This window comes from Gobio gobio (genome assembly GCF_949357685.1).
Source record: "Gobio gobio genome assembly, chromosome: 8".
Taxonomy (NCBI): Eukaryota; Metazoa; Chordata; class Actinopteri; order Cypriniformes; family Gobionidae; genus Gobio; species Gobio gobio.
Window position 1 is genome coordinate 32,772,471 of NC_137114.1, and position 23,984 is coordinate 32,796,454.

The 23,984-nt window shown below is 37.3% G+C and overlaps 1 protein-coding gene across 2 annotated transcripts in view; it reads left to right on the forward strand.

Moving 5' to 3' along the window:
- Positions 1–23,984, forward strand: part of mcamb (melanoma cell adhesion molecule b) — a 48,629-nt gene that overhangs the window by 13,593 nt on the left and 11,052 nt on the right. The window lies entirely within an intron of this gene.

Genomic DNA, 23,984 nt, shown 5'->3' on the forward strand with positions numbered 1-23,984 from the left:
CCCTTTTAGACCATTCACCGGGCACATCGACCATTTTTCCTGTTGTTAAACTAGCAAAAGTGGATTCGGATACGCTTTAAGTGCATTTGCACCATGCGCTTCAGACCATGCGCTCAGATCATTCAAATAGGGCCCAAAGGGTTTTTGTCATTTTTGAGTGTTTATATGAGTTAAACTTCTTAAAATTCTATAGGTAAACCATAGTTTACAAAGCAAGTTGATTTCCCCCAAAAGTGTAAAGACTGTGGCCTTACACAAACATAATTTTTGTTTGTTTGACCATCCCGACCAGCCCAACATAGACAGCTCAACCAATGGTGTGCGTTTGGGAAAACTGTATCTTTTTGGCCAACCAGTGGCAGACAGGCGAAGTGTTCTAGAAACCTGTTTAAACATTTTTTTTTGTTGATAATATTGGAATAGATTCTGTTGTGATTGGCTGACATCTTTGCATTTGAAATGAGCGGAGGGGGCGTGGTTTAACGAGGTCTACGAGGCACGAGCAGGCAGGAGCTGCTGCCAGAGAGACGGATGGACTGGAGTTCACTTCACATCAGTTCTGTCAGTCTCAGTTCAGTGAACTGTTGTAGTTACAGCATATACTTCAGGTTATTAGTCTATTTCTATATAGTCGGAGGGACTGTCACTCATGTCAGAAAGTTAGTAACTCTAGTAAATTATGGATCAGCGCTGACTGGAGACGCGAACCGTTTAGAACGATTCAGTCCGATTTGGTGAACTGATTCGGTTCACTAAAAAGAACCGGTTCAAAAGAAAGATTGTTCGCGAACCGGACATCACTAATGTACCAGAGACGGAGCTCAGCGATTGCTAACAAAGTTATTTATAGTAACTACTGAGTTATGAGAGCGCTGTCAGTCAGCGCGAGTTTATTGTGTTTGTATCTCAGAGTTCTGAATAAACACAAGTCCCAGTCACACCGAGTCATCATTATTACCAACTTTGTAACACATGCAAAGTACCATTACAGCTGTCGAGATGAACGAGTTACGAGTAAGTGTTGATAATAGCATTATTTTTAGATATGTTCCTATCATATGAAAAGCGTCAGTGACGCGCATTGAGTACACAGCGCAAACAAAGACACAACAGCATTAATCGAATGTAATCCAGTTTATTGTGGGGATAGCTGGCTAGCCTAGCCTGGATATGCTCACGCTTACCCCCGTCTGCTTAATCTCGCGCCACGTAAGGCGCCTCCGCTGTGGGCCAGATGCAGTACTGGGGGTCGGTGATGTTGAAGGCCGACCGGCCAGTGCAGCCCGAGCTTCGGCGTGTGTGAGGTTTATCTCTAAAGATGTTACTCTGCTGATGTTGAGCAGAAACGACTGTATGCACATTTTAGAACAGATAGACGCGACGAGGACGTACAAAAACACTGACTCACAAGATAGAAAACACGAAAACACCGTTCTGTCGGGAGAGAGAGAAGCCGCTGAGTGTGCACGAATAATAAATAATTAGCTACACATAAGAAATCACTGATCACAGATCAGAAGGAACTGAAAAAAGACTTCTGTTATCATTTGTACATCCAAACACTGAGAAACTGCCAGCGTTCACTCGTTCACAAGCAATGATCTCTCGAGCGCTTGCATGGGCGTGCCAGATTCTCTGGGTGGAGGAAAGGGAGGTAACCGTTCCTGCTTGGACGTCAAACCAGGAGACTTCAGGATTGGCTAGTCTGGCCTGTCATTTTCTCAAGGGCAGAGAGAGACAGCCAGAACTCGGGTTTACACCGATCAACATTTCTATCCACTTGGGGACAATATTCAAGCTAGGGGAACTCATATTAATGTTGAAAAACCTCATAAAATGAAAATTTCATGCCATGGGACCTTTAAAGAATGTTAAACGAGGCCAGCATGGCATATGCTACAGCATACATAATGTTTCAAGGGTCACTTGCTGCTGTACTTACTGTCAAGAGCATGTTTTATCTGAATGCAGTAAGTGAGCAGACTTTATAAACTCTGCCATAGCTTTCCAATCTCAAAGTTTTTGTAAATTGACTGACAGTTTGAATAGCCAATGGAGTTACAAGGTTTAGTCACAAGCTATTTTTAATACTTCTCATTAGTTAAATATTTCAAAACTCAGAGAGATGTAAAGGGTGACCAATAGTAATGAAAAAAAGAGGAAATTTTGAGATGATTCTGCAAGACTGGTAATATGTTTGAAATCTTTTAACTATCACACTATAAATGTTTGTGCTTATCTTTGCATGTCCTTCTGCAATATTACTCTGAGAAGACAGGGGCTTCTGGTTAAACACTGGGATGATCTCATAATCAATTGTCTCTGTTATTGTGCATTGTGGGAATTGCGCAGTTTCATTGGTTGGTTTGTGCAGCAATACTTTTTATTTACTTTTTACTTTTAAAGTATCGACTGATTTGCTTCACAATTTTCAAATTCAACTCCGCATTCCACAAACACGTAAATCTTACCATTACATCCTGGGCGGGACTAACAGATACTGATGAATTAATTTTTTTATTTTGACAAGCTTGTGAAATGCACCTATAGGGAGAGGGGAAACTACGAAACCGCCTGCAATAGACTATTGAAAACTGCATTTAATAATTATTTTAAATAAATAAATAAAGTTATTACCATTACGGGCCCACCCGTAGCTTCCCCACTCTTTCCAGGAAGAGCATAAAACAGCTACAAAGGAAGTGAGTGCGAGTGAGTGAGAGAACAGATCAAGATAATTTGACTTTAAACTCTTTCCTAATGATGATAAATGGTATTGAACTCAGTAAGTGAACAGTGAAATCAGAGGCTCCACAATTCTTTTGCAGCTGGATTTATTCATGTTTGATTCCTTGGAGCTTAGTCATTTCCAAATAAGTAATTTTTCTATGCCTCCATTAGATACTACACAATTTATAATATTACAACATACAAGTTTTTAATTTTAAATAAGGGCTATATACCCTCCGGTGCGAGGAAGACCCGTTTAGATCTGCTCTGACGGGTAAAACATCTATAGAGAACGCCCTCAAGTTAGGCCAAGAAGATTTGTCTGTAAGGGTACTGTCTAAACGCACAGTTACCTGACAAATATTTTTAAAGTAAACCTGACTCTCCATTTTCTTCCACCCCAGATAGGGGATTTAATCTTTATTTTTATTTCCTTTTAATTTCCTTTTAATTCCTATTATAACTATTATACTATATATATTTTTATTTTATTCACTTATAACTATTTTAACTTCATTTCTGTGTAAAGCACTTTGAATTGCCACTGTGTATGAAATGTGCTATACAAATAAACTTGCCTTGCCTTGCCTTGCCTATATGTAAAACTGGTTTGTGAATAATTCAATCAAAATTGCTGTGTGCACTTTAAAATATTAAAGCAAATTTTAATGACATGGTGGTCAAAGGAATCAGATAATGTTGGAAAATGTCATATGTGTTGTTGGATATCATCATATGAACTGTGTGTGGAGGGCTTTCCAGAATTAAATATTATTATCATTAGTAGTTATTCAGGATGTCAAATGAAACACACAGACAGTCTGTTTGGAAAGAATTTTCAGCTGTCTGGTTGAAATGTCATTTCCAAATAAAGGCTGAAGACCCAAGTGGGTCATGACCGATAGGACAAGATCCCGGATACAGTTGGCCGAAATGAGCTTTCTCCGTAGGGTGGCTGGGCGCTCCCTTAGAGATAGGGTGAGAAGCTCGGTCACTCGGGAGGAGCTCAGAGTAGAGCCGTTGCTCCTCCACATCCAGCTGAGGTGGCTCGGGCATCTATTTCGGATGCCTCCTGGACGCCTTCCCAGGGAGGTGTTCCAGGCACGTCCCACCGGGAGGAGGCCCCGGGGAATACCTAGGACACGCTGGAGGGACTCTGTCTCCCGGCTGGCCTGGGAACGCCTCGGGGTTCCCCTGGAAGAGCTGGAGGAAGTGGCTAGGGAGAGGGAAGTTTGGGCGTCTCTGCTTAGACTGTTGCCCCCGCAACCCGGCCCCGGATAAGCGGAAGATGATGGATGGATGGATGGATGGTTGAAATGTTTTCTTTTATTATATTTTGTTCCCATTTACGGTTTAGGTTTTATGTATAGTGATTATCAAGCGTATAGCGTAAGTTTTGGCAGGTAACGTTAGTCAAGCTTGCATCTGCTATAGAAATACGACGTCTATCACAGCATACATAAGCTCCTTCAGTTTGATGATCAGCAGCTATCGCGTTTCTCCAGAGCTCATTTACCCTCCTCCACCCCCAGCTACTCCTCTCGTCCAGTCAGGATTTGGTATTCTAATTCCCCTTGAATCAGACAAAATTCCTGAATTATTTTGTACATTTAACATTAATTTTACATTTCGACATTAATGATGCACAAGAAAGTAAGAAAAAATTATAATGGGGTAAGAAAAAATAACACTTTACAATACTGTTCCATTAGTTAACTACATTAGTTAACATGAGCTAACAATGAAAAATACTTGTAAAGCATTTATTATTGTTCGGTTATGTTGTTTTAACATTCAATAATACATTAAAATCAAAAGTAGTATCTGTTAATATTTATTTAATAAACTAGTAACACTTTAGTATGGTGAACACAGAGGTGGACAGTAACGAAGTACATTTACTTGAGTACTGTACTTAGGTACACTTTTTGAGTATCTGTACTTTACTGAAGTATTATTTTTTTAGGGGAACTTTTACTTTAACTTCACTACATTTGAAAGACAAATATCGTACTTTTTACTCCACTACATTTCTATCAAGGTCCTCAAAGTCAAAAGTCGTTTCTGTAGCAGCTTTGCAAGTCAGTGGATGATTTTGTTTCTTCTTTAAAAGTTTTTTTTTTTTTTTTGCAAAATGTAAATATCTGGGAGAAAGAGAAGCATAGACATATGGATGAATCTGAAAAAGCATGATGAAAGAGCTCAGTTCAGTCTGAGTTTTTTTTTGTGCCTCTGAGATGCCAGAGCACAAGTACTGAATAGAGCTTTCTTTTGTGTTTTTTCGCACTTCAGCAGACCAATACACACAAAATGTAAACATTTTCATTTCGGAAAGTATTCACGTAAACAAAGTTGATTATGTCTTAAGTGAACGTAAACAGTTGGGGGAATATCGGATGTGTATCAGTGTGTAGGATTTGTGCATTCTGCCTTAAAGTGACAGCAGCTTTGTAAAAAACTTTCTAACTTTTAAGTATTTAAATTAGTTCAAGGTAGTCGTATGGAGCATCACTGACTGGCTTAAACTACCATGGCATAGCGTGCATTTATACAAAAATGCAACAATAATAAAATAATGCATTTACATAAAAAAATATTTTTCTTTTGATACTTAAGTTCTTTTAAAAGCAAGTACTTCTGTACTTTTACTTAAGTAAAAATTATTTTTAACAACTTTCACTTGTAACAGAGTAATATTTGACCAGTAATACTTTTACTTTCACTCGAGTAATGGAGTTGTGTACTTTGTCCACCTCTGGGTGAACACATATTCACTATTAACTACGACCTTTGCCTCAATAAACTCCTAATTTACTGCTTATTAATAGTTAGTAAAGTCGTTTTTGTAGCATTTAAGGTATTGGGTTGGATTAAGAGATGTAGAATATAGTCATGCAAAATAAGGCATTAATATGAGCTTTATAAGTACTAATAAGCAGCCAATATCCTAGTAATATGCATGCGAATAAGCAACTAGCTAATAATGAGAATTGAACCCTAAAATAAAGTGTTACCAATAAATTTGAGCTAACATTAACTAACAATTAACTAATGTAAACAAAGATTAACAATATTTATTTGCCATTATTAGTTACATTTAGGCCCTAATTACACCTGGTATTAAGATGCGTTTTGGTCGATCGAATCACAAGTGGATGACGCTAAATTCTGGTGTAAACGAGGTTTAAAATGTTTAAGCTTGTCCACTTTCGACCACTTCGAGAGGTACCGTAGTTGGAAACACATTTGACCAGATTAGTGTAAATGCTAATGTGGTCAAACGCTAGCCAGACTGGATTTAAACGTTGTCGGCTGAAGACCCAAGTTTAGTTTAAAGATGAAAAACGCACCAAGCACAATGTTCTCTCACCATTCCTGATTTCTAACACGCACTCACAATGTTCGGCATGGTCTTGTGGCTATCAGAGCAGAAATAAAAGAGCTGCTACTCTCTGTGTGTTTTTCATATGTGTAGTAGCTTATTTCGTCCATTAAATCGAAAGATCAGAAAAAATCCATACATTTACTTGCCCATAGAATCCCCCCTCGAAGAAATCAGGACAGAAGTGGTTGAAAGTGGACAAAAGAGGTGTAACACCAGGTGTAAACGGGTATGTGTCTGCCTCGTCTACTTGTGATCCGATAGACGAAAGCGCATCTTGTGTAAATAGGGCCTTATAAAGCTTGGAAGAGCCAGGACATTTTTTAATACAACTCTGATTGTATTCATCTGAAAGAAGAATGTCATATAAACCTAGGATGGCTTGAGGGTGAGTAAATCATGGGATAATTTTCATTTTTGGCTGAACTATTCCTTTAATATCTTGCAAACTTTGGGATGTTTAGATATCTTTACTCAAAAACAAGACAAAAATACTGATTAAGAGTTTTATTTACAGTGTAGCTAAAGCTGTTTAATGTCACCAGCACTGAGCAGATCTGTGGACACATTCCCATACTGCTTTCACTGTTCTGTATGTGGGTCCCAGCAAACAGCTGCTCACACCTGGCATTCAAACAATCACAGAACGTGCTCAAGTTCAGGTTTCAGACAGCGAGTCCACCCCACCCCCACAACACCACCTCTCTCGCTGTTACAGCCATATGATTCACCCTAATTGCTCAAACACTGAGTCGGTATTACTTTCAGACCATTTCCTTTTATGACCAGCACATACTCATGGCAAACTTATTTGATTGTTTGGTACAGTCAACTTTTGGGAATGTGGTTGTTAATTATTATGAATGGTCAAACTCATTATACATCGTATCTATTTATATTCATATGGTCTGGTGGATCACATAACTTTAGAGCTTAGTCCCATAATAGAGAGTGTCAATCACTGTCTGCTTAGATGAGACTCATAGACAATAGTTTCCATTATGGATTATTAGAAAATAAATAGCTCTTTTTTAGTAGCTCCACTTTATGAACTTACAAGAAGCCTGTAAAGTACTGTAAAACAAAGAAACCTAAAACTGTTGCGTTAGATGTATAAATTTATAGCATTCATTTCTGACAAGTAAGTTACTTTGTGGCAGCATTGAAAATTTTCCTGATAGAAAAGAACAGGCTACATATGGGCTTGAAAAGGAGCCCTGCTGGCCAGTTTGTCTAAAGGTAAAACTCTATATGTTTGCATTTGAGATCTGTAGTACAAGCTACAGTTTTAACCCTGAATTTTGACATGAAGGTGCTGCATTTTGAGACATAATTAATTGCCAACAAATCTGTGAAATTTTGCCAGGTTCATTTACCTGTAACATTCTATGAAAAACATTGTATTAGCGTTCGAAAGTTTGGGGTTGTAAGATTTTATTTATTTAAAGGGGTGGTAAAACACATTCTTTTGAAGGCTTGACTGTGTTTGTGGGGTGCACTGTAACATGTGTTCATGCTTCGTTTTAAAAAAAATTGCCTTATTTTTCATATATTTGACCTTTATTCTACACTGCTCTGTCCCTCCTTGTAAAACGGTCTGATGCTTTCCGGGTTGTATGAAGCCAGTCCCTCAAAAATACGCAGTGGGCTCAGATTGGTTAGCTGGCCCAGTGTGTTGTGATTCGCTAAACGCCTAGTGCACGTATGTCGGAAACGTCACGGCCCTTACCGCCCGAATCAGACCCAGAACATTTGAGTGAAGATGATCGAGCAGAACCTGTTCAGTCCTCGAGAGTAAAGACTGCGGATCTATAATGATCGCTACTGAATGGCACTTTAACTTTTGTATTTTTAGAACGATTATAGCCAAATATCTATCGCAAGAACTAAAAAACGAACACTAAGCACTGGCTTTAACTAGTAAGTTAGCCAAATCACACACAGAACCATGTTTAGCATGCCTGTAGATAAACAATACATAAAAGCTCTAATCAAAGAATCATTTACACTAATGCCAGGTTCGCTGTTGAGATTTTAACGTTAGTGTTTGTAACGTTAGGTGTTCGTCGGATACGTTAAGTATGAATGAGCATTTAACAGACTGGTTTGCAGAACAGCGTTGTCATCTGTTTACTTCCTTGCTACAACCTATTACAGGAAAACACATCGATGAAAAATAAATCAGACTTACAGGTTGTGGCCCGTAAACAGCTTCTTTTTGTAAATCCAGCTTTCAGGACAAGCCGTTGTGCATATCCTGTATTGAACTCGCGAAGTTTGTGGAAGATTGTGTTGTCCTCCGTGAAATGTGCAGCGCGCGCGTCGTGCATCCACGCACCGGCAGTGTTTTTTTCACGCAGCTGACGTTGTGCAAATCTGGCATTGAAATCGCGAAGACGGTGGATGTTTTCCTCTGTTAGATGTGCTGCAGGGAGCCCTGCGCGCGCCTGATTCCCCGCTGACTCAAACACACGTGCATATAACATGCTGTATGTTAAACGCTCTGCAACGCACCCCCGTCCCAAGGAAGGCTGAACAGAGCAAGTACCCCAGACCTGCAATCCGGATGAAAATAACAGCGTTTCCTTGGCATCGCGTCAACAACACTCCAGCCTAACTAACGTTATACCACAACAGCGCCGAGATACAAAATGGCCTCACCCCCCCTTATTTAATATTCATGGAGGAGGGGTTTATGTAAATATTGAGCCTGTTGATGTCACCAACCCTGGAGGAATGTGTGTAGTCGCCTACTGGCCGTTTGCTGTAGTTCTTAGAAACTGATTTCTTTAAAAGCAAATATCTCCCTTTGCTTTAAACTTTGAACGTTGTAACTTTGCAGATGTTGTTTATGCTCAAGCAGCAACATTACACGTTAGCTAAAGTTAGAATAGTGAAATCGTGGTTTACCACCCCTTTAACTTTTTGAATTTTTGATTTTTAGATTTGACAGAAGTCTGCATTTATTTGATCAAAATGCAGTAAAAACGTAATGTTGTGAAATATAATTGTTATTTAACATAACCATTTTTCTATTATACTATATTTTAAAGAGTAATTTGTTCATGTGATGGTAAAGCTGAATTTTCAGCATCATTACTCCAGTCTTCAGTGTCACATGATGCATCTGAAATCTTTCTAATATGCTGATTTGCTGCTCAAGTAACATTTATTATTATCATCATTGTTGAAAACAGCTGAAAGCGGTATGCAGTACAGTTTATATAAATGCATTATTTTATGCATTTCTTTTATAAATGCTGTATCCCTGTTCATCATTTTAACTTTTGCAAAACATTTTAGAGCATGATGAATGAATAATGAATGAGTAGACAATTGTCTCAGTCTTTGTTCAACACACTCTAACTTTGCATTATTGATAGAAGACAGATGGAAGAGGTTCCTTCTGTCACTTCCGTTTTTGAACGATAACTGTATACTAAAAAACAAACAATTTTTTTAATTCAATTTGAAAGATTTAAAGGTTTAAGAGACAACAGGTTCCATCTGCAAGTCCTTCTTAAAGGGATAGCAAATGCTAATTTAAATTGAACTCAAATGTTTTACTTTAATCTGTGGAAAATGAGAAGTTTAGCAGAATGTCCGAGCTGCTCTCTTCCATTTGAGTGGGTGGTGACTGCGGCCTGTTAAGCTCCAAAAAAAGACAAAAAGTATCATATTATTCTAACTTGTGCTGTATTCCAAGTATTCGGAAGCCTAAAATAGATTTATGTGAGCAGTAGTTATACACTGAAAATAATCCTGCATGACATCTGTGGTTACCATTCACTTTTATTGTATGGAAAAGAGCAGATTGGACAATCTCCAGAAGACAGAAATTCATACAGGTTTTAAAAGACATGGGTCAGCTAATGATGAAAATACTATTCCTAAGACAATAACGTCACGTCCTGTCCGGATTCAGTCCAAAAAATGATGCCCAGTTTAATTTGTTCTGCAGAACATTTGCTTTACTTTTGGGACATGAGATGCATAATGGTTAGAGGAAACAGTATTGTGGTCTGAAGACAGAACTCTTCAATTTACAAAAGTCTGTTTGGCCCACAGGCCTGCCCGCTGGGAACGCAGTAGGCCTGAATGCGGCTCTTGTTCTGGAGGTCTGGAGGCTGCGTTGAGGCCTCAGAGGAACTGCACTCTGCTCAGATCTGGCCATGTGCCACAGTCTAACTGCTTCTAACATTTTGCATGTCCTGGCTACTTTAACTCAATAAGAACAAATCATGTTGGACTACATCTTTCAGAGAGTATAAAAAGACTCTGAATGCTTATGTGCTATGGGAAAGATGAGTTTACAGCTGTTCTGTTTGCTAGACTTGACACAATGAATAGGCCACAGTTCACAGGTCATTTTAAATGGATCTAAGTTGTATTAAACTTTGGGTGCTGTAGTAGACTGCTGGGCATGATAATGTCATTGTAGTTGTACGTCAGTCTTGAGTTTGTTTGGAGTTCATTCAGCATATTTTGTTGGCAAGTAATATTTTAAAATGTATACTTTAGAAGTCTAAATATTGTCAGGGCACAGCCGAATGATTTTAAACAGAACCGCAGCGCAGTTTTGGAGAGCATCAGTTTGTCAGCATACAAATCCAAGCCCAAACTATTTTTATGTTTGTAAATCATGTTCTGTTGAATTTGCTGTCTCATGCAACTGAGGATCACTGTGAGCTTAAAGCCAGATTTTAACAGCCTTGGTTTAATGTAATGCAATATAAAGGCTGCATGGCAGCAGTTAAGTAAACTGCCATTGTGATTGGCCTCATTTTTGTGGTCTACTGAAACTATTTAGCAATTATGTGTTCTTAAAATAGAGCTCTGGATCATCTTATGCAGGAGATCGGGATGGAAATTATGAGTTGTGGATGGCCAGAGGGTGATTGTTCTCTGAATGGAGGTAATGTCTTTCAATAGCCATTAAAATGTGAAACACACACAACTGTATATTTAATTACTAATAATCACATGGCAATGAATCTGGAATTATAGCTCCCTTTCAACACCAAGGGAGTTGTTTAAAAAACACAATAAGTGGAATGCTCTATACTTGCACTACTTGATTATACTTGCAATGGATTTACAATTGACTTAAAGGATTAGTTCACTGTAAAATTGAAGCGAATCGAAGCAGAAAGTGTAACGCCTCTCGCAGTTCAAAACGGTTACGTTTAAGCTACGTTCTAGTGTTACGTTGTGCCAGTTAAATTTTTTTCCGTAAGTTGAATACGGAAGGCAGCCTGGCGGAAGCTAGATATTTTACTTTATAACATTTCAATATGGATAGTTTTCTTACAAAACTCCATCGATTTGCTTCAGAAGGCCTTTATTAACCCCCCGGAGCCGTGTGGAGTATGTTTATGATGGAGGGATGCACTTTTTTGAGCTTCAAACTCAATGGACCGTCAGGATATTTATTAATATAACTTAGATTGTGTTCATCAGAAAGAAGAAAGTCATATACACCTAGGATGGCTTGAGGGTGAGTAAATTTAATTTTAAAGTGAACTAATCCTTTAAGAATGCTGCTAAGTAAGCTAAGAGTAAGACCTAAAAATTATTTTAATTATACCGAACCATTTCAAGCCAGACGCTACATAGGAGAATCAGTTTGGATGAATGGATGGATGGATGGCTGGATGAACCTTTTTATCAATGCTTTGTCAGATCTGAAATATGTTTGTAAACCACAATTATAACACTTTGTCAGCAATCAATTCACTGAGCATGTTGCAGTGTATTTTGGGATTTGCTTCTCGTCACAAAGGATATGTGCAACAAGCTAAAATGTGAGCTCTGAGGATGCGGTATAATTAAGAAACCTAGGTGGAACAGCCTTTGTGTCTGAAACGCATCTATGGTGTCTTAAAACTCCATTATTTTTTTGTTTTCTTCTTAATTTCTTTTCTTTGAAACTACTTTTTTGGGCCGTATTTTTAGTCTAGCTGCCGATTCAATATGTATTGCAATTTGTTTTGTTATTGTAGTTTTTTTGTTTTGTTTTTAATAAATTTTTACATTTGAAAAAGGAGTTTTATACTTATATATATTGTTTTAGACAATATAACCCACCACCAACCCCTTTCCCTGCCCTTTTTAGGGTTGAAAATGAAGAAAGTACAATTTAATTCCATAACATGCAGTCAGTAAAGAGATAATGTCATGAAACACATCTACTTTTTTCTGTGTGAAGAAGAGGCAAGTTTTGCCTGTCTCGTGATGTTTGACGTTTGGTGTCATGATTATTTGATGTTTGGTGTCCATATAATTATATTCACTGCAATAATGTATGCTATGTGTTCAAAGATGTTTCTTAATCTAAGAACCAATGCACATCATTGGTTAAGCCTTACGCTGTCAGATCGCTCAAACAAATAGAGCAATGGTTTAGAGCCACAGTGTTTACACTCTTCTGGGAAATCCGCAGATGAATGGCTTACTTATAGTTGTGTTTCACCTTAAACCGGTGTAGGAGAAAGTGTTTAAACATTTGAAAAATGACACTTAGCTTAAATGCCCAGAGCAAAATCACCTCAGAAATTCATTTGAAATCTGTTTTTATTTGATTATATAGAAGTCTTTCAGATAAACATAAGTGAGATGTGGAGATGGCACTGTGATTCAAAAACAGACAGCTGAGGCTCAGGCTCAAACACCTTCATAATGCTGACATGAAAAGCTCACAAAGTTAAAGAGCTTGGCCATGTGATCTCATTTTAGAAAACAGAACCCTGTCTGTCTCTGAAAGCAGGCACTGTCAAAAGTGTTGCTTGATATGCTGTGGTTTGCTGTTATGGAGAGACATCTTGCTGTTTTCCTGCAATATCAGTATAATATCAATATATAGCAGTAAAACAGCAAGATTTCTCAGAATGATATGGTCACCTAGAGTCACACAATTCAGTCTATATCCATTAGCCTAAAAGTTGATTGAATTTATTTATTTATTTTGCTGATTGAGAATCTTCCTCCCCCCAATATCTGCCATTGACTAGCATTGGCACATATTATCTTTTTTAAGGGATGAGCTCTTTGATATATCCCCAAACGTTCTGTTTCATAGTAAATATACGTCAATACAGGATAGAAAACTGCATTCCTCAAGTAATTTCTTGGGCTCTTTATAGGCACAGTAGTTTAATTTATGAGGCTCCCAACCTTGTAACCTCTGTCATACAGACCCCTCCATGTTCTCAGCTCAGGATTCATGACCTGAGAAATAGTTTTGTCATTGTGGATCCTGCATATATCCTGATCTGGTGCAGGCTTGCCTAATTTCTGTAGAATGGTGCCTCCTTTCCCACTTGCAAGTGAAACGGACACTTGTGGGGTTAGTGGCTGATGACAGAGTGTGAATTGTGGATCGTCTGGCTTGCGGGACAGAGTGTGCTCCATAATAGTCATCTTATCTCAGCCATCATATGGCCAGAGATGCCAGACATTCCTCAGAGACTTCCCTCACTGATTCCCTGCTCCCCCAAATAGAGTCTTGTGTCCCTGGTTCTTCGTTCTGGATCTTTGCCATAAGTGTACGTTTTCCCCAGCGATACATACCACCACAAATCCCTCTAGATGGTTCTTGACACAACATATCAAATCCTTATCCCATGGCACCTTCTCACCATTTTGCTGTAAACCAAAACCATTAACGTGTTTTCTGAAATTCACAGCTGGCTTAGATGGCCCTGCAACTTATTTCATTTCACTGTAATGACTGCAAGTTTTATGTACATTACCGTTAAAAAGTACCGTTAATACTTTTATTCAGCAAGCCATTGTTGTGGCTGGGCAAATGCGACTCTGGCCATTGTGTGGTCTCACCCCCTGCTCATGTTACCCCATTTGTTAGATCAGAGCAGTTGAAATGTCTTGCAGTCTTTTTGTGGCAGTGCTGTAAGTTTGGCTTTACTGGTGTAGCCTAAGTCAATTGCTTTAATTGTTACTGTAGCTTTAAGAAAGATTTTCTTGTCACCATAATATAATATGCTGCAAACGTGCTGTGTCAATGTAATATGCAAATTTAAAAATAAAATCATCTTGATCTTCAGTTCAAACACTACATTCAAGTCTGTTTTTGATTGTGGACTTCCTTTCATCTTCTTGTAACCACCGGGGACCGCTTACAGTCTTGTAAAGGGATCCATTTCCATCCATGAAGTGAAGCAGGTTGTAAACAGCCTCTGGCTCAGGCTTTGAACCCCTTCAGCTATTAGCTAGTGAACAGGGATAGATGTTCCTTAGGGAGCTGATGTTGACAAGGAAAAACGGATTCTTCTCAGCCTTCATTTATGCAATTTAATAATTTATGGTGTTTCCTGAAACACCAATCTCTGCTGATCACAAACATCTAAGAAGCCTTTTATGGCTTGTATGACCGTCTCCTCCTCAGGCAGACACAACAGCTCACAGCCAACAGGAAGGTTCTGTTCGAATCAATGAATTGCTTGGGCTTTTCCTTGGAATGAAGGCTCAAATGTAAATGTTAAACACTTTTAAATGTAATCATTGTCTAATTCGGAGAGTGATGTCATGAATCCGCTGATCATCTCCATTTTGAGAGCTTTGTAAAGGTAAAAAATACCAATGTACTACTGAGGATGGCTTGGCAAGAGTTCATAGCTATTCCTATAATATTGCATTGCTGCATTACAGTCGGCCAGCAATACTTGACTCTCCAGTCTCCAGTAGTAAACTTAGGTTTCTGTGTTTAAAGAAATTTGGGTCTAATAGATCACACTTGGGAGATACAAAACTGTTTCTGAAAGCATTTGGCCATTTCTTCAACTATGGACACTTTTGGCCCTGTAGACTTTTAGAAAATAAATTCTCTTAAAACACTTTTCTTACTCACTAGTTTATTTAATGTGTCCATTAGCAGGATGTTATTTTTTTCTTCTAAAAGTAATCAAAATTCCCATCATAGTGTCATTTCCACCAAATCTCAAATGATGTCCGCTTTACGAAAAATAAGTATACTTCAAGTTTTATTAAGTATACTTAAGTAAAGTTCAAGTATATTTTAAGTATACTTTATGTAGTAAGTACTAGTCAATGTACTAGAAGTATACTTGTGTGTACTGTTTCAATACTACTAAATTAACAGATTCTAGTTTATAAAAGTATACTTTAAGTATCTTTTAAGTGTAACAGTAGTAAACTTTGACTACACAACTAGTTTACAACTAAGTTTTTCGTTTGTACTGCAACTATACTACAAGTGAACTTACAATATACTAGTAGTTTACTAATTTAATACTTGTAAATTTTTTAGTTTATGAACGTACTTTGAAGTATACTCTCAGTAAACTACTAGTTTAGTAGTTTAATATTTGTAAGTTATAATGTTTAATGTATTTGTAAGTAAACATAACATCATACTTATAGTTTTCTATTTATATATTATTTTTGCCCTTTAAAGTAGGCTACTATGTTCCTATTTAGGTATTCATTTTTGTATACATTGATATACCTTTAACTCTTTCCATTTAATTTTTATTATTATTATTATAGCTTCATGCATGCATCCTTTTTGTCAACACTTGAATGTGGGTAAAAATAAAAAAAGAGCTACATTTTAAACAAAAAGCTGAGAAAATCGCCTTTTTGTCAAAGACTACATCCAGATCAGATTCAGAAAGATGATCAAAACATAGATTGAGTACATTCACAGTCGTTTCCTCTTCAATTCATGGGTTCGACATTTCATCTGGCAACATTAGGCAATTTTGAACTCATATGCTGTTTATGCAAGTTATTTTAAATTTGCGTAAGCAATCTCCTATCACTTGTTTTTGCTTCTTCTACATCTGTGTTTTGATTTTGAGATTCTGTACTAGAAGATGCACAATAGCACCCCGTAGCATAAAACAGTGAAAACATGGATAGCTAGAAAATTCTGTCAATAGCGGGGAAATTATATTACACTACCAGTGTAATTAACTTATTTTTTGTGAGGGTCAGCATTATGTGGTGGAAATGATGGCGATAGAATTTTTTTTGTAATAATATGACTAATATGACATCTGTATGACAAATGTACTACATCATAACTAGCATCTATTCTAAATACACCCAATTAATATTGTCACTTTTTTGCAATGAGAAAATTACTAGACTAAAGACAGAAGACAGGAGAAGAAGGTTCCAAACGACAAAGTTTTAATAATAATTTCCAAAACATCATGCAGGTAGTAGCAAACACATCTAAACATAATGGTGACCGGACAAGGAGTGCAGGAGAAGGAAGAACTAGTAAGTAGTAAACACAAACGAGGATAATTAATCAAACAAAGCTGAAAATTGCCGGGAATTAAATGACTGTAACCAAGGAGACAGATGAGTGGCGGGAATCTGAACAAAGAAGACACGTGACAAATGAAAACAAAACTAAACTGAACGGAACGGGCAGCTAGACTGGAAAACATCAAAATATTCTATTCACAAGTGGGTTTTTTGTTTGTTTTCACAACATCACGTCCTATATTTCATCTCAAGCTCTTCGCTGACACTGTTGTCTTCTTGTTATCAAGTGCACTAACTTTTGAACAAACTTTATAGGGGCAAAATTGTTGGTCGGACAGTCCGTTTTTTTTTTTTAATTGATAAACTATTTTCACACAAATACTGATGATATTACTTAAGATAATCCTAGTTTTAAACATACTATGGGCTGCTTTATATTTTTAGTATGGATTTTAATACATTAAGATAGAAAGTCTGGATTCTACAAGGGTGCAACTGTAAAATCTACCCCAAAAAGCATCTAAAAAATTTAAGACTTTTTTTTAATTTTTTATAAATAATAAATATTTTTGATACAAATCCTGGGACATGGAACATGTAGAAGATTTGTTGTCTATTTTTGTTCCTAAGAACCTCACTAGGATTCACTGTTTTAAGAAGGCTTATTCAGATGTGTTTTATAACTCAGAGGAACGGTTCTGTAAGTTTTCTTCCGGACAGACCAGTCCTCTCTGTGATCTTCTGTTTAGATAATTCTGGCCTTCAGAATAGGAGACTTCCACTTTTTCTGTCATCACAACATTCCATTTCTGGAGATTAAAAGATGTTTAACCTAGCAAACATTTCTTTTTTTAATCTATTTTATTTTCTATCACACATACTTATGTTTCACAAGGTAAATGCCGCTCTTTTGGCACACCGGGAGGCTTGTGAAGCAGAACCCAACATCATGCCAGTTTCTACTAGTACACCAAAAAAGGAATGGGCCGCTCTCTAGCGTTCCATCACGTCGGGATACCGGCTATCTTTAGAGCTTAGATCTGCTCAACCAATGAGAGATCTCCATCGCATATCCCATTCTTCTCAGGGCAAGTCATCACAATCAATGCAGCATAAATAATGTCCTGCTGCTTGTTCCCATACCCCAGAAATCAGCAGCTATTTTTGCTTTCCCCAAGCACGCAGTCAGCATGATCCGTCCGAGACGTGGGAAAAAGGGATGGAGGGGAAGTGGAGGTTCATGGGAGGATGCTTGGGGAAAAGTCCACAGAGATCATTGCTAGTCCATTTGTTATGTTTGTTGTGTGTGTGTGTGTGTGTGTTTGTGAGCTCAGACAGATGCTTTTTGTGAACCAATCAAGACTAACATTTGTAAGTGCACCGTTTATCCTTATAAATCTTGGAGGTTGTTGCGGGGGGCGACAGGCTGACGTTCCATGTTGTGGGTCTCTGGTGTGTGTGACACTCTGGGAGTGTGAGACGGAGTTTAACAGCTGCTTTTGTGTGTATTATCTCTCCACTTAAGAGTAATAATAAAACACTCAGGCAATGGTTACAGTATGGTACGCTTTTCCAAGGTCACATCAGCTCCAGCTTAGTCACTGTAAGATTTGGGACTTATAAATAGTGATTATGTTCTCATTTCTTTAATCTCAACATAAAGATCTTGCGATAACATGAAAAGCTCTGTACTGCATTTGGCTCAGACTGCTCTTCTTAAGGCTTTCCAACAATCTGTCCATGTCATTCAGCAGCCCAGGCTGGAGTACAGGAACTTCACTCTAAACCCATTAAAGCCTTTTAAAAAGAAACTCAGAACCTCAGGTCAAGGCAATAATTAGCTGGGAAGCATAGAAGTGCCTGCCGTTTGCGCTTTAATAGGGAGTCCTACTCTTCTTCATAGCACACCTGTCTCTTTACGCTGATGTTTGACTGACAGCATGCAGAGATCTAGGCATACGCCAACAACCTGACATTCATGTTCATAATATAAGATTGCTTTTAAGGTTAAAGGGTAACTAAAACAACCCTAAAACAACTTTTTTTTAGTTAATGATCTGCAAGACTGGGGCTTTATTAGTGCTGTTCATTGATTTGAGTAAATGTTTTGGCATTTGGGTATAAAGTGTTTTAATTCTACAATATATGGTGTAAAAACGCCTGAGTGCTGCCCTCTTAAGGTTGAACGGTCGCTACTGCAGTTGAATTTTCCTAATGGACGGTGTTGGTCATTGTGACGTATGTTGGCTCTTCCAACGGCTCACTACCCACGCCCCTAGAACAAGCTCACCACGCCCTAAGAAATGTTTTTCCGTATTGATCACATGAGATCGGCTTCACTCCAGCTGTCAATCAGTCTGTCACTGCGGGTCTCAGGTGCACGCCCCCCACTCAATCCCGCCCTCGGTTCGTCCCCTCTATCTCCGCTGGGCTCTGCCCACTTTTCCAGCATTTTTCAAATATTGCCAGTGGGTGGAGTTAGGCTCTGATCAGGGGTTGAGTTACCCTTTAAGTTAGGTTAACCCGAGTGAAAACATATGAATTTACAATAACGATGGTTGCGTCCCATTCAGAATACTACACAGAATTGGAATTAATCTAAAATGATTTAACATTGAAATTGGTATGCTAAAAGTGGATGTTTATTATTATTTTAATGTGCATGTTTTTTTGACTCACCATATTGTTTATAAAAGGGAAAGTAATATAATATAAAGTAAAATAAAAGGTAATATATTTAGCTAAATAATAATAATAATCTAATTCACTAAAACATGTTTTTAAGGAAAATTACTGTTATATTATTTCATCCATATTTTAATTAATAAAAATATATGTTGCACAGAACTTTTTTGTTATTTTGTAATGTTAAACATTAATTAATCATTTATAATTCACTTAATAAATGTGAAATGTTTATTAATTCATCTACAAAAATACAGATTTTTCATTGTGGTTGCTAATCAATGTAACATGTTGCTATAATTGCATCGGCCTACTTTGAAGTGCTTTCGTCCATTGCATGCAACCTCACTGGCATGCTAGGAGACCTTTTCATAGTGCCAAACGCACCTGATATAGTGCTGTTATACTTAGATGTGATAAAGTAGGACATGTCAACTAACCCTTGTATTTGCCTCATGAAGTGATGTACAAGGAAATATTCTTTATTAAGCAGGCTTGCTGACGGCAGGCACAGTCATTCTCCTGCCTGTTGTCCCATAACACAAGTCATCTCCCTTGGCAGCAGGTTCTCAGCTAGCACAAGATAATCTGCAGGGCCAAATAAACAACTTGTGCAGCATTAGGCATTAAACAAACAGTGTGATTTGTGAAGAAAACAAAATTCATCAGAGGAAGTGGTAGCTTAAACCGCAGAGCTGCTGTAGGCCGTCAGCGTTTGTTTATGCTGTAACTCTGTGGAACGTCCTATAAATAAAGCATACGATGATTGATATAGTGGCTCCAGCTCTCCACTATGTAGCTGTAGGAGTTTTTGTATGCTCATGATGAATAAAAGGAGCACAACATCTGAAATCCACAATTTTAAGACAATTAAAAAACAGGTGCTTTATCCATTAACAATGCCCATTTATAGGCTCCTATGACTGTACTGAGGGTTGCGCTGATCATGGCATCTGGAGAATGGAGTCAGACTTCCATCCTGGGGGGATTTTCTGTGTTAAGAATGAAACGTTTGGGAAGAAATCACCCCTTTTCTAGGCCCAGTTGTTCTTGGCTGGCCTCAAAGGCTGTCAGGGATTTCTACAAGCTCATTATGAGCGGCTCAGACTAGAATATGGCATGTTTCAGTGTATAAATGTGCTTCTCATACATGCTGGACTGTTGAATTGTCACAAAGGTCGGATGAGTTCAAAAGGTCTCATATAGCACTGGAGTGTCATGTGTCACATTCATATATCAAGAATATTGTATACATTTTTGTAGGGCTGCACAATATATAGAAATATCGCAAATGTACATATCGCGATATGCATATCGCAACGGCACGCAATATCTGAATGATTTTAATAGGCTACTTCAACATTGTGAAAAGTGTACGTTTTAGGTCGACACATATAGCAGAGAATAGACTAGGCTCCAAAAAAGTTAATAAAACTTAAATAAAAAAGTTATTAAACGCAATAACTTGCGAAAAACAACTCCTTGCAGTCTCGCGCTGTCTGCTGTCTGACACACACACCGAAACGTGCGCGCAAGCCGCCTCTCTGAAAGCATCTGATCCCTTCAGTTTTGTTTTGTGTCTTGTTACATACTCGAACTGTCAGATACACACACAGTTATGTCAAAATGGCTGTTTTGATGAGTATTCATGTAAACACAGTCGGTTATGCTTTAAGTGAACACTATCAGTTGGTGAAAGAAACCGAATGCGTGTCAATAGGATCCGTGCATTAGGTCTTAAAGTGACAGCCTGCTAATACAGTAAACCTGCCGCTGTCTGTCAAACAAAAAAAGAAAAAGAGAAAATCACTCAGTGCTCTTGGCTGAATAACCTTTGTAGCTTTATTATGTATCAGTGTATATTTAATTCATGTGAAGACTACTGTTTTTAGTTCTTATTTTTAATAACAAAGATAAATTGAAATAACAAAAATAAGTCTTTTCCCAAGTCTTTGTTTACCTGGATGTTCTTGATGTTAAGGTTTAGGTTGATATAACTATATATTACCAAGTCAAGCAGAGTTTTTGGTATTTAAATATTGGCATTCATTTTTTTGTTTGTTTACATTGATGTTAAAATTATATTGTCAGATTTGTGACATTAATTTTTGCTAAAACACTGCTGATCACTTTCAGAAGTTGTTGCGATGCTTTCTTTTCCCAGAAAGAATGTGAAACACATAAATGGTATCATTCTCAGTTTTTAAATAATTTTTAACTCTTAAATAATGAAATTACCCTTTACAATAGATTATGCTTTACAATCAACTCTGTTAGAGAATTACATATGGCAATTTATCTGTTCAATAAAATACCTTATTCTCCTGTTGAGTAATAAAACACCATCTCCGCATCCCTTTAAAACATTTCAAATCCCTCATTTATTACAAGCTCTGTCGCCTTCTCTTTTTGCCGGTTTTTTTAAATGGGTTTAGAAGTGTTGTCTCATAAATTACAGAAAGAGTTAATTATGAACAAAAAAGATACATAGTGTACCTTTAAAAATTAGGGATGTACTGATAATACAATTATTTACCGGTATCGATAAGGCAACTATTTTTTTTGTGTGAAAATGTATTAAAAACACATTAAAATGTAACATTATTTCTGTGGATTTAGAAAGTGAATTTAGGCAAATTTGCTTTGCAAGATTACTTTCATCAGTGAAATTAAATTATTAGGGTTTTTAAAAATTAACCTTAAGTGAGCATTAGATGATGGCAAAGGCTGAATTGAACAATAAAGGAAATGAGATTGTACAATAATATTGATTGATGTAGATTAAAAAATAATATCAGTCAAAAACTCATATAGTAACAAAACATTGTGCATTCCTATTAAAATAGAGACTTCCTTGTTGTGTATTAGTGCATCTACATATAAATGTACACGTAATTATGCCGATACACTCTAGCATCTGTGACTTCCTGACGGTAGCTGTTCTCTCTGTGCATTCAGGATTTCATGGGGTGATTTCCATTGTCTGAGAAAAAATGTATTCTTTACTCTGAGACTCTGCCTCTGTTTCTCTTCCAACAGTTACAGGATGAGCTATTTATGTTGTCGAGTTGTGTAAAGGTAAAGAGGCAGAACAGCTGCGTAATATTGGACTTATCTGGGACTCACAGCTGACAGCTGAAATGTGTCACAGCTTTGCTTGGAAACCTTTAGTTGTGACTTCCTGTTCAGTCTTTTGTTTTCATTGTTCGTTTGTTGTACTGTTTATCCAGTACTGATGCCCTGAAAGTAGAACTTATAATAGTATTGTTCAATATACTGGACTGATGAAACAACCCGTCTGTAACGGTTATCTGCACTCCAGACTGTGGAGACACCCGACTGTCAACAGTGGCTCACGGGCACATTATAAGGTCTCTCTTCCTTTTTTGGCTATGCTTTTTTAGTCTGAGAGCTTTTCCATGCCTAAAAAGAGTGGCATGCTTAATCAGTCAAACTGCTAAGTGCGTCTGAGTCTCTTAACTATAATTGAAGCTTGTTGTGTTCTGTTCTGGATGATTGCTGCCGTGGCATCTTGGCAGACTTTCATTTTTCTGCAGATCTTTTTTAGATGGGCAAGATATTGGAGTACAATGTTATTCTTTGTCACCGGTTTCATTTTATCTTTGTAATCTGTAATGTTGTATCAAGGGAAATGCTAATCATTATGACGCCCAAATCTGGGTGTTTATGCTTATAGATGATTACAGATTTGCATTATAATGATTCTTAGCTTTTAGAAAGGCATCTTGATATATTCTTTATATACAATACTATTTAAAAGGTTTTGGTCTAAAAGATTTTGTTTAAGTATCTTATGCTTACCAAGGCTATATTTATTTATGAAAAATATAGTAAAAACTATAATATTGTGAAATATTTTGTTTCTATTTAAAATTACTGTTATTTTATTGTAATATATTTTAAAATGTAATTTATACCTGTTTCCATCAGCCATTACCTCTTCAGTGTCATGCTGATTTGCTGCTCAAGAAACATTTCATATTATTATCAAATTATCAATGTTGAAAACAATGTTGAGAACTGCTTCATATTTTTGTGGAATCTGTGATCATTTTTTTTCAGGATTCTTTGATGAATAGAAAGTAAAAAAACAGCATTTATTTGAAATAGATATCTTTTAACTTTATAAATGTTTACTGTCATACTTTATAAATATTACTTACCTCAAACTTATTTGTATTATTATTGCAATATGCAAAACAGCATGCATGTTGGTGTGAGACACTCAAAAGATAGCACAACGTTAGCAGCATGCTAACTAAACCCCCACCCAATTTTTAATATATATATATATATATATAAATGAGAGTATTTGTTTCATCACTACATGAGTCTTCAGAAACTTGGCAATATAGATACATTGGTCTTGCCTTTTGTATTCCATGAACAAGGTGAATGTTTGATAGCAACAACAAAGAACTTCGGTCATGCGCTAATGTCGCTAATGCACAGGAAATGCCTTTGTTGGAAGAAACTAATCAGATTTCTGTAATGTGAAAGCATCCATCATGCTCAATTATCCCCTTGTAGTGCCCACAGGACCACATAGAGGCCAGAAAGGCCATTTACAATATATTTGAAAGGTTATTGAGGAACATTTGCAAAATCAATTGGAAATGCAAGTCTAGATTATTCACCTTCACTCTGAAGTGAGTTAGCAAACAATTTTCCTCACAGAACAAACAAACAGCATGCCAGAATGATTAGAAGCTTATTTATTTGTCTTGTAGTGATCATGTTTTTGAGGATGAATAGTTTCAGCCTCCTCATGATTCAGAGAGCTTTAAGATGCTTTAAGGGAGAGAGCAGCTCATTTCTGGCAAACAGTAGGTCACTTATTCTCTAGATAAATCGAGTCTTTCTTCCTCCTCAGGCGTGACATGCGGGAATGCTACACATTAATCTGGAC